Below are 12,890 nucleotides of genomic sequence, written 5' to 3'. Positions count from 1 at the left end.
TTATTTGCTCCTGTGCCTTTTTCCAACCTGATTTTATATAGAGTCAATCGCATCTGAAAGGAAAGCTGCCTATGTTTTATGCTCTTCCTAATTTGCAAGAAAAACAAATGTAAATCACACCTCACATTTGCAGTACTGCAAAAGAAAATGTTAGATTTAAGGCTCTGATATGTACAACAGCAGAATCAAATAGTATAGTCAGAGTGACTGGATACCAGACAAATGATTTTATTTTTTTTTTAAGGTCTGTTTGGGGAAAAAGAAAGGCTTGAATATGAAATACCTTTTCCCCTTGACTCACCTAGTATTGTTTTGCATTAAAAAGGAAAAAGCTGCATTGTACAAAGCATGCAGCAAGCTGTGTGAGTGGAGTGTGTATGTTAGAGCAACGTACTGAGCATAGCCGCTTATTTATTAAAATTTTGATATGAGGTGAAACTCAATTTAGTTGATGTCAGCAAGCTGCCTAATGAGGTCTGTTTTGGTTTTTTTTTTTTTTATGAAAGGGCAGCTTTGTGCCTCCTCTAATCAGCTTGACAAAGGACATATAAAAATGCAGAGAGATGTAAATATTACAGTAATTACCAATGAGAAACACCACAGACAAACGTAGGAAGTAACTGCAGATCTTTCTGCAGACGTAATGGCTGAATATTGTGGGTTACTTGTTCTGCTCTGGAAATGAAGGGCATTTTGTAAACTGTAAACCACTTTGATCAAAATCTAAAACCAACCCCAAATTTGCAGTTTTTTCCCCGGACTCAGACATATTCAGAAAGTCCCTCTGACTAAGCGTGATCTATTTTCCTGTTCACTAGTGCTACAACCACTGATGTGTCCCAGTTTACGAGCTTTCTGCTAGGCCTGCATGGGGGCTTTTTCTTCACCTAGCGGATGGGTAGAACTGCCCTTTGGTCCCAAGCCCAGAGCCCGGATTGCCAAGTCTACAAAGGAGCCTTAGAGGCAGCAGCAGCAACATCAAAGGTAGGTGGAAGGGAAGGTATCGCTACTAGCCTAGGAGTTGCGATGCAAATTAAATGATGCAATGTAAGGTTATGTTAATGCCTGCATTAAGCCTCTGAACATGCCCAGTGTGAACTGTTTCCAGAAGCCTAAGCAGATTCATTCTCAGCTGGAGGCTTGTATAATTAATAAAGGCACCGTGCCTTCTCTCCTGACCCAAGTGGCTAGGTACCAAACCATTTATAGCTTTATAGGTTAACACCAACATCCAAAAACGTATTGGCAGCTTGTGCAGATCCTGGCACATTAGTGTGATGTGTTCCCAGTGTGAAACACTACTTAATAAGCGGGTCACTGCATTCTGCATTAGCCTCAGTTTCTGAGTGGGCTCAACGTATAGCCCCATGTAGAGTGTATTATGGCAACGACATCTCAAAGGGACAAAGGCATGGATAACTGAAGCAAAGTCCATTTGAAAAAGAAAAAGTAACCCTGTTCTCACCGGAGATAAAGGCATTTTGAAAAGGGCACGGCCACTGTTCAGGCATCCCGGAGCATACTTCAATCTAACACACTGAAGCAGTTCACATGTGTAAGAGGGAACAGTGGTTGCTCCTTCATGTAATAGAGCCAGTACAGATTCAGCCTGCTCCTCCACAGCAACAGTCCCCATTTCCCCACATGGACAAGCAGCCCAGCTTGTTCTCAGTTCCAGCCCCAAACTCAGCTAGCTCACGGGGGACTGCTTCTTTCCTGGAAGGGAGGGTTTGTAAGAGTCGAGAAGTGATCTAAGACGCTACTGGCCCTTCTTCCAAGTGGAGGTTGCTGCTTGACAGGCAAGACTTCATCATACATGGGTGTCCATAGCTGAGTGCAGAGCCAGCCCAGTTTTTGGTGAAGAAGATCTGATAGGAACCAGGCTGACTTTGCACTGTGGTGCATCAGAAAGCTCAAAGAATTACTCAGATAATTCTGTGCAGAAATCAGTGTGGGATGTGTACAATGCTAAATGCTCGCATTCGTGCAGTAGCACATTGGAAAATGGAAACGGTACCTACCAGCACAGACCAGTGTGCTCAAGTTCCCTGGGCCAGACAAACTCATAAACTAAAGGAATGATCTATCGCGTATGTAGTGCATTAGAGCTCTTCATTAACAGAGGGACTAATCAATTTATGGAACTCATGAATCAGTAAAGCTATTACTTATAATGATTATTGGCAAATTAACATATCACAGTGTACTGACCCCGATTCATCTCCCGTGTATGCCTACCCATACACAGCCGGTAAAGGGCGCAGCACTACTCGCTGCATTTCCACTCTGCTCAGCTAGACTGGGCCCACTTTTAAACACTGGGGTTTAAAAAAACACTGCACAGTCAGCCTCCAAAGTTTCCACTTTGGTAATCACACATGTGTATAGACTGTACAGAAGACAGTAAAGCAAAAAAAAAAGAGGTTAAATATATGGAAGATCACAAGCCTTGGCCTCTGTGTATGAATTTTAAATCCACTAAAGGGTTATATACAAGTAGACCCAGTGACTGGGTTCAATCCATGAGTGAGAGAGATCCCTTGCAGAATTCTGATGCTGATCCAGTTGACCACTTAATATTTGCTCCCATTTTGAAGGTAACATAGTCCAGCACATGATGTTGGACCCAGCTTTAGCCCAACAAGGATCCTAGTGAGGAACGTGATCTCTTTACACACTAAAACTGCAGGGCAAGACTGCCCGCACCCCAATAGTGCAGTGGTCCTATGGGCTAAATCAACCAGAGTGGGACACATGCAAACACCTCCATGAGCGGTTAAAATTTAAAAAAAAAGAAAAATAAAGTGGTACTATTCAAACTGCACTCAGCCACAGAGCGCAGTAGGCCACATGTATAAAATGATCCTTTATTAGCGATCCTGTGGCTTTAAACCAGAGGAGACGTGGGCTTTGAAATCCTACAGGCAGACGATCATTCCCTATTTAATTCTACTAGGCTTTTTCACAGAGGCTTTTTACGGTCTAAACTGACATTCTTCTCTCTATTCATTACCGCATTCCTGGCCTAAAAACTGTATGACAAGGGAAAGGAAGTGGAAAATTAGGTTACAGTGCAAACAAACATACTGAAAACATTGCACATTTGAAAATAAATTAAGTTTAACTATACTTTGCAAAGGTTAACTTCATAGGTTTTATTATTAGAAAATATCAAAACACTGTTCATTTACTGCAGGGCTCTCCTGCCTGCTGCTTTGTTTCTGGGTCATGCAAGTGTCACGAAGGGTCGGCTCCACATTACTTACAAGCCACGCTTGCTTAACAAAGTAATCCACAATCTTTCCAACATTCACCCGCTATTAAGCGCTCTCACATAAGGTATCATCGACATCAACGAGGCACCAGTAGGTTCACCAACACAAGGAAGCTCCTACCAGCTGAGCCCTTGGCCCTCTGAACAAACATATAAAGGGCAGGAGACTCCAGCCCACCTTAAATCAACATTTCCCCACTGAAACCAGAGGAGGCATGCTGCTCTAGACCAGTAGAAATCCCATTCTTGACATTGATCATATTGCTGTTTACTGAATTAAGGTTTAATCAGAGGTTATTATTGGCTTTGCTCATTCATCATAGCTTATTTTTGTCCTCAAAACAACAGCCCTACCAATATAAAGAGTGGCCAAAATTGCAGGATATTAGTGCAGGCCTCTGTACACTTCTCTGACGTACAAAGACGAGTGTTTTGGATGTTGGCTATGCCCAGATGCACCCACCAGCTCTGGTCTGACGTCACATCACTGTGCAACCCTAGCCCCTCTCTCCCTTCCTCTGCTCCAGTTTTCATCAGAAGGATGTGGAAGCACCGGAGACCCTTGCATGTTCCAGCCAGATCCCCATTCAGGAAGGTCAGGAGATGACAAACACCACAACCCACTATGTCTTGTGTCCACAGGTCAGTTTAGAAACCTCTGTGTCTCTATTTCCTACGTGTTAAATTTGGACATGTATATTTGAAGTTATGTATGCCAAAGAACAAGACCTTGTTGTGATAGGGGATAAAAGCCCACATTAAGTTAGCAGTCTCATTTGAGGCAATGCATCAGACATGACATAACTGGGAAAAAAGCTTAGTGTTTAGAGCTATGCAGCGACTTAATGGGTTTGTTTTATCTTTGTGTGCAAGTTAATTGTCAGTCCCATGTACTGGTGCCATCACTCCACAGCTCCCTCTTGCTGAAAGCTGCCCAGTCGTCTCGACTAGCGCTACAAACACGCACATCTTAATCATCACCATCTTAAATGGGCTCTACAGAGTAAACCGCAGAAGCCCAGCTGCAATATTTACTTTTCTACAATGAAAGTCCCCCAGGGAAAAAAGAGGTGGGGATGGGGAAGGGACCTTTTCTTTCTTCTGAGCACTCAGTGTAATTATATTCATAAGGGTGAATTTATGATATCTTATCTTGTGCACAATGAATACTCTATGTGGGTCACCAGATTTGATACGACACTAAAAACAAAGAGTGGCTCACGGTTAAGCAAAGCTGGAGAACTGGATGGCCAAGTTTTTGTTCTGTCAAGCACCGACATTTCATCACCTTGAGGGCATTATTAAACTTGCCAACCCTTTTGCTCTTCTTATTAGTAAGACATTTCCTGGAGAACAGGAAAGGAGGAGGGGAAGAGGCACTAAAACACACTCTCTAAAGACTTGAAGACATTTGTCCATTTTATGACTCTTATTTGTTCTTGCTCTCTCTGTTCTTCCCATTGTGCTTCTCCCCCATTTGGATTGTGTTGACATCGCTCCTTTGTTATCTTCCTAAATTAGCTGTAATGAAGTCCTTTGAGCTACATGTGCATGCCTTATTTTTTCAGTTTTCGCTTCTCTGAACCATCCCTATTCACTTTCCCTCACACTAGAGCCTCCCTTCCCCCAGCCCACAACATGCTTTCTAATTTGCTTTTCATTTGCTCCCTTTCACCTTTGGTTACCCAGTGGCCAGCAGCCGGTGTACTTTACAAAATAAATTACATTATAACTGACTCTCATTGAGAAGTGATAGGCACCCATGTGGATAAAGCCGAGCATCTAGAGCATGAACCATATGAAATTTCAGTGCCCCAAAACACAAGAACAAAAGAGGGGATCAAAAGAAGATAGCAAGAAAAACCCCTGAAAGGGCACTTGTAATTTCTGGCACGTGCAAACAAGTCTAAGGGACGTTCGTAGCCATAAAACCACTGGACTGCAGATCATGTAGCCATACTACAGCAGCCTGTCTGGCCATCTGACCGTCACTTGACTAGATTGGAAGCTGGTTTTATATAGTGTCTTTCGTAATCGTGGTATTTCACAGCACTTTACAGAATAATGAGTTAGCATACTGCAGCTATTATGCACTTAGCAATAGCGCACAGACAACCTTACACATCTAGAATCAATTTTATTGAGAAGCTGATGGGCAGGGCAGACGGGTTATTCTCTGCCTTTTTGTTTTCAGAAGTGTCACGAATCTTTAGCTTGCCTCTTGCAAGGCACTATAAAAGCCAGTCTGCATCTTCAAATAAAAGGTGTGTTTTTACTGAGTGTTAGCTTGCTTAAAGTGGGTGACAAGGATTCTACATCCCAAGAACTGCTTCCTATTCCCTATCAGGATGATAGGAATGTTTTGATGATTAGCTACTATGTCAAATAATATGATTTTCATCATCCTGGATCTACTTGAGAATTTGCCTCAAAATATGCACAATGTAGAATGATTGAAGCAGAAGATAGAGAGGGCACCATCCCTGAATGGCAGGTGCCAGGGGCAGCAGCAGTTCCCTACATGGTCTATGTTTGTCCCACTCTGTTAACCATCCTGCTGGATATTTACATATTATTCTTTTATGCATGCATGCATTAATGCACGTGTGTACCTACAGGTGATATTACACTGTGTGGTATACCCCATGAGCTTGTAACACCAGACCCATCCATCCTTCTCCACTGCATGCTTACTGGAAGAGCAAAGCACACCACTCTCCAGGATCCCTTCAGGAAGGTGGGTTGGTATGAAGCCCCTCACTGACTGCTTCTCTTTCTCTGCAAAGCGTCTGGCATGCTGTCTTTAGCAATGGGCCTAAATTCTTCTCCTGGAATTGGTCTCAGCCTCACACATTTCCACTGAACTGAGAAATGAGATGGGCCAACACCTTCCTGGGCAATGTCCTGTCCTGGTAAATCCACCAGCTGATAAGTTTGTTTTGGTTGGAAGTTAACTCACAACCATTAATTCAACACAGAGTGCACAGCTTCCAGCATAGGGTCATAGTAGGACCCAGAACCTTATTTTTTACCAAGGTTCTTTAATGTGTTTTTTCTTGTTTAAATGAAAGGAGAGATCAACACTAATAGTGCACTACTTTTGAGTTTTGATTATTTTTTATTTTTCTGAATGCAGGCTGTATTCAGAATTTTTTCTTATCACACTGTTCCACAGTGGCTTTGTAATTCTCCTCCATATTTCCCAGGAGAGCCATTAAATACCCTGCAAGACCCCAGCAACGTTTGTAATAGTGATTATTAGGAGGGGACCACAACTGCTAACATTAGATATCCTTTAATTTAGAAACAATAGACACAAGAAAGGCAACACGGCCCAGCAAAACGGAGTTTGAGGGACTTACCCCCTGTGTCTGTCCCCCTTCCTCTTGCACTTTGTCTAGCTCGTCTTTTTAAATGTTAATCTCAGCAGAGCAGGAGTTGTCCTCCCTCTCCATAGAGGACCGAGCACATGGGGGCCCTCCTACAGAACATACGGAGCCTTTTGCGTGATACAGTTATGGAGCCATACTGATGGTGTGACAATTTCCCAGCCACACTGATAGCTCACTTTTAAATGATGCACAGTTCTTCCTATCCAACTTGGATTTCCTGTAAGAAAGGTAATTCCCCAGCCTATATGGTTACAGTGAAACTTTCAAAACAAATACAATGCAGAAAGATGTTGTGACAAGTTACCTACAAACCTGGAAGATAATAGATCTCAGAGGTCAAACTACTCCATTTAACTGAAAGAAGTGTTAACTCTTACATCTGATAAGAATATCAATGTCATTATTCAATATGTGACACATTCTCTTTGCAGAAATACAAAGACAATCCGTTTATCCATTAGTGCAGGGTGTCACATCAATTACTGAGATAGATGCATCAGGGAAATTCAATTGCTCTCATAGATTTTTTCCCAAAGTTAAAGTTGCATTTGCTCCAACCCCAAAGGAAGAAAGACCATCCCTTCCCCATTATTTAAAATCTCCACTGCTACACAAATAAGAAATCCCAGCCAACTTTCAAAACTTCATGGGTGTAAAATCCCTCAGCGGTGTCCCGTCAGGATCTCTGTTCCCCTGCAACTACAGGGCAAACGCTTGTCTTCAGCTCATAGATCCACAGTGCTATTGAAAAATGAAGACTAGAGCATCAAGCATTAGTGATACTTAGCCCTTCCCTGTCCCCTCCCACACATGCATCAGGCATTATCATCACCATTTTAGACACAGGAAAGCTGTTACGGCTGTGGATGCCTTTGTGCAGTAGAAGAGCAGAGCTGGTTATCTACCAGACAAGATTTGTTAACAGGGTGTGGAATATCGCATGGAAGGAGCAGAAGAATGACACCAAAGTACACAGTAATGTGACATTTTCACCTTCCCTTCAACCCCCAGCCTGAATTTATGTGCAGTAAAGCACATCATGCATTTCTTTTGATAGACAATTGGGTGGGCCACGTTGAATTTAAAAATCAGTGGTACCAAATATGTCCTTAAGGCAGCTGCAACCCTTGATGCCCAGTTTCATCACTGTAGGTGTGAACTCCTTTCCCCACTCACCATGGACTAATTTTCATCCAGGTGACAAAGCAGCACCCTCAAAAGCTGTGCTGTTCCCACAGGTTTCCAGTCATTGCAAAAGCTGATCTCCGGACAGGTCAGGTAGCTTCCCAGTTCTCACATGGTCCTAGCCTGGGCAAGAGGCGAATACAGAGGGCAGTAAAATGGCTTTCGAGGGCACTGGAGCTGCATTAGAAGTTTCTAATCTTGTTAGCCTGGCTTTATGTTTTGGAAGTCATACTGAAACCCCAAGGGCCGAGGCCTTTGACCAAACCTGCAGTCCCTTACAACCCTTATGCAGTATCCTGGATCCATTTAAACCCATTATTTATTAGCTTCTGGAATCACAGCTGACAGAACGCCACAAGCAAGGCTAACACTGGCTTTCCCAGGACTGGCAGATGTCAGAAACACTCAAAATACGGTGAGAAACTTCCATCTCACAAGATTTCTTCAAACCAGGAAGCTCTACATAACTCACTCAACTTCTTCAAGCACAGCTTAGCTTTCAGGTCCTGACCTTATCTGGAAAAAGGTACCACAAAGACAAATATGAGATGTAGTGTTTGAGAAGCAGCCAAAACTTTTTCAGACTACAGAAATACCTCATTCACTCTGAGTTTGCAGCCCAGGCCTGTGTTTTACTCTATTTAAAGCAGTTCACTAAATAAGGGGGTTCATATTCTACAGAAATGCTTCAAAAGGGCAAAAGGCAAGCTGGGCTTGTTGATCTTTTCCATTCTACGTCCTTATAGGAGGCCCGCTCTCTGGAGAGCTTATCCATATTTCAAAGGATAAGTTGTGATTCCTGAACTGATTTCAGTCTGAATCATTTCAGTCCCAAGCGTGTTGGCACAGTTAACAAGAACACACCCAACAGAGCAAAGCAGCTCTGTTGCTAACGTTTCACCGTTTGTATGCAAAGTATGCACATGCACATTAGTCACACCGCTATATTGTAACCTAAGCGCTTGCATGGTTTACTAGTACACCAGGCACATTTCTGTAAATTTTGGAGGTTAGTAAAGATGCAGTTTCAGCTCACTTGTGAGCTCCTCTGCTGGAGGAACAGCTCCTGCTGGATTCCTCAGCCCACACCGCCCCACACACTCCCAGCTGTCTTTTGGAGGATGAAGAGGGATGGAAAACACATCTGAGAAACAGGAATGATATTGTACCTCTCGTCCCACAGTCCAGTGATTCAAGCAATCTCTCAGGAGGCAGGAAAACCATGTTCAGTTCCCTCCTCTGCATCAGAGCCTAAACCCCACACCCCCACCTTAGAAGACCCGCATCCCAGAGTACCCAGTAAGATGGTGGGTGTTTGGGGTTTCAAATTTGGCATGAACCACGCAAAATAGTCCCCCTGCTTCAGCGGAGCAGCTGAACAGGGAACAACCAAACAAGGTTTTGTAGAGCCCTGTTACTTGTATCTCACCTTGTCAAACATATTTTCTTAACTCTAAACTTCATTTTACCACCCATTTATTAATTATTGACTTCCTAATCAAGCACTAGCAAACAACGCATTAAATAAACTGAGCAGCAGTTCCAATGCATTTGATAAACTAGAAATAACACATCAAAGGCTGCAGTCTCATGGTAATACAAGTTCTAGTTAAAGGCCTCCCCACGCATATACGCCTTGATCTGTTAAGGTTATTAAAATGGCAAGCACAGCTGTATTTTTAATAAAATAATTAGCTCCTTCAGTCTGTTTTGAGTGATGTTCCTCATTTTAGATTCAATTTAAGCTTCATCCCATCCAAAGCAGTGTATGATTGCAAATTACCCATATCACAAATGAAAGTTACAGTGGTATTTAAAAACTAATTATTAACTCAACATTGTAATGCCTTGAGCCTGTAAGGCGCAGAGTCCTTGAAGGCCATTGTAATTCACAGGCATCAAGGTGTCATACAGCCTCCTACAGAAAGCTGTGAGCTACAACCCTGCGTCCCACTGCAGAAACGTCCTCAGAAAGCCCGTGTTTGAAAGCATTTGACACTTCCTATAGACAGCAGGCAGCCTCTGCCTAGCACAAGTTTGTGAACTTCCCTACAGCAGGGTTAGTTTAAGTAATAATAATATTTATCTTCTAAAGAACGCTGTTTAAATACACCTCCCACACAATGAGATTTCCTATTTTTAGAAGGAAGATGCCTGCACATCAGAAAAAAATGAGTAGCAAAGATCAGAGCAGGGACTTTGAAGCCAAAACGCCATTCTTATGCTTTTACTGGGGCTGGAGAAGAGGACATTTGATATTTTATTTTAGCCACCTCCAGTTGCTAAGCATCTTTTACACAGAAGTCAGCAGAAATCCTGAAATCCCAAGTGAACTTTGTGAGGTCTGCCACAAGCACTGACTACTTCTGGGTATGAACTAAATGCTCTAAACACTGCGTACTGAAAGTCAGCCCTTCTGTAATAGGCATATAAGTCTTTGCCTGACAGAAAGGGATCAAGTTTAAGTTTCTCTCTCTCATGGAGCGCCTGATGAGCAGTGCCACGTGCTGCTCCATCAGTGTGAGTGCGGTGCCACCCTGGGCTCACCGCCCAGCCCCGTGCAGGGCTAGCAGGGCCCAGGGCATCACCACTTGGAGGCAGCCCCCGGGCTTCTCCGGCTCCACCATCCCACCTTTGGTGTAGGTCTGTCCCATTCCCTCAGGTCAGTATTGACAACGATGGCCTTGCACAGTGGTGGGAGACTGTGGTGCTTCAGTTCAGAGGGAAGCAGCGCAGCTGTGAGCTTTTTGTGCAGAAACACTGGCTAGAGGCACCTTCCCGGCTTGGTTTGGGTAACCACGCCACGCCAGCCCCCATCCTCCCTGTAATGGGAAATCCTATTTCTCCCTGGTAGCACTGTGCCTTGCTTCAGGGCTGCCTCCCAGCCTACAGGGACTGGGCTTCGTGCTGGGACAAATTAAAAGAGCACTTTGGAAATCCTACTAAACCCACTTTCTGAATCTGGGACAAGTCATTAATTATTTTACGATAATAATGCCTGAGAGTCAAAGATGACCGAGCTGGCTGCTGAAATTAGAGGGTTTTATCACAGCAGTGCAATGGAGGGGTATTTAGGATGTAATTGCAGTTCGATGTTCTTTGCTGCTGTTCCCCTTGATGGAGTTTCTTCCTGGTTTGTAGGGCACCGACCTTCCCTCACTCCTTGCAGGAATGTGTGGCCATCACTCTCATGTCTGTAATAAAACCGTGTACCCAGAGCCTCAAACAAAAATAAACTTTTCACCTTGAGCAGAGCAAGCAATCAGTGCTGTTTGAGCACTTTTCGCAACTGGCAATTTTTGCACTTTGGCAATTTTATTCTCTGAGTCCAGAAGCAAGTAAGTAATATCTTGCCCTGGATAATATATTGAGAAAGGTAAGGTGATTATAGAAATTGCTAAAACAGAAAAGGTGGCAAGTAATGGCATCAACATGAAGGTATAAATTCCCTGCAGACAGGACATAACTAAAGAAAGGAAAATAGGCTTTGCGATGGATGTAAGCAGTGAAAGAGATGAAGGCACAAGAAAAGTTAATGTGCTCTTATGAAATCAGAACTGGACTTTCAGAATTTACTGAGATACTGGTTACATATGTATATTCATCTAAATTCACCTCAAAAGTGCTCTATTCTGTAAGCAGCCTGCCAAGAATTAATAAAAAGGATATACGTATAATTCTCTGTATTTACTCTTTTCTGCCAGTATTTCACATAAACAGAGCTGGGGATGGGGGGGAAGGGGGGAGGGGGGAAGCAGGGAACACACACACACACAAATAAAATGGTTGAACACTGTACAATCCTTAAGGTTTTTGGCTTCAAGATTTTTTGTAGCTGCCAAAAAAAAAAAAAAGGCAAAATGTTTTCACTCAAGCAATCAAACAGCACTCATATCCCACTTAAACTCCAGTGACGGACTGCCAGTAATGCTCTGTGCTAACACCAAAGGATAGAAGATACACATTGAGCTAAAAACCCACTGGTTAGCATTTTCTCTCATCTGCTTATTTCTCACAGGATCCTATACGCTGATGGAGAGTATATTGCTCCTTCATGTGCTAGCTGTACTAAACTTTTACAGCTTCCTGCACCCGTGAAAGTGTGCGCTAGCATTCAACCACTTCCCCGTTAGTTATCCTGAGCGAGCCTGCACTGGAACCAATTTGTTCCAGCCCCTTTCTATGCTGTTTCCCCGCAGACAGGCTGCACACAGCCGTGCTGAGAGCTCCCATTTTTCTTTGCACAACAGGTCATCAAAACATCTTCTCAAGTTTGTCAGCAAGCACCGTGCATGGATCATAACCAATGGACTGGACCTGTCACATAAGGGAAAATGCTGAAAAGATCAGTTTTCCTACTATAATACAGCCCTGTCATATAAAACGATTGCACTGATTATCCCAGAGGCTTAAGACCATGACACATCGGTTCTCCCCCATATTTTAGCATTTGCATCTTCTTGTGGTTGTTCTTTCCGTATCTCAACAAATGTAAATCCTCAGGAATGAAAAACACTAAGGGATTCATTCCTCCTGAGTTCACGCATGTTTCAAAAATAAAGAGATGACCCTGCTGTACAACTTCATCAGAAAAAAAAAAACATGCTTTCCTTTTGAAGGTTTTTGCAGAGAGTGTATTACCAGAAGTACGTTGAGGTAGGCAGGAAACATCACTTCTGTGATGTGAGACTTCAAAACAAAAATATATTCTATTTTCTGAAGTCCTGGTTTGTTGTTTTTTTTTTTGTCTGCCCCCCCCCTCACAAAGCTGCTGCAGTTCAGAGCTATCAGCTTTGTTTCATTCATGGGTCCTGGCCCAGCTCCAGAAGACTGGGCGCTCTCTGATAGCGCTGCATACTTCTTTAGGAGACGTTTAAAAGCTCCATCAGGAACACAGTGGTCTGAAAGTTTGCCAAAAATCTGACTGACTTTATAAGCTCTATTAGTGGTCAGCCTCACTAGCAGAGTTTGTAAGCACTGCCAAACTGCTCTGGCTGCAGTTAGACATGCTGCTCTGGCTGCAGCTGATGCAGGCTAAG

This window comes from Charadrius vociferus, unplaced genomic scaffold (genome assembly GCF_000708025.1).
Source record: "Charadrius vociferus isolate BGI_N301 unplaced genomic scaffold, ASM70802v2 scaffold422, whole genome shotgun sequence".
Classification (NCBI taxonomy): Eukaryota; Metazoa; Chordata; class Aves; order Charadriiformes; family Charadriidae; genus Charadrius; species Charadrius vociferus.
This window is presented reverse-complemented; position numbering follows the sequence as displayed.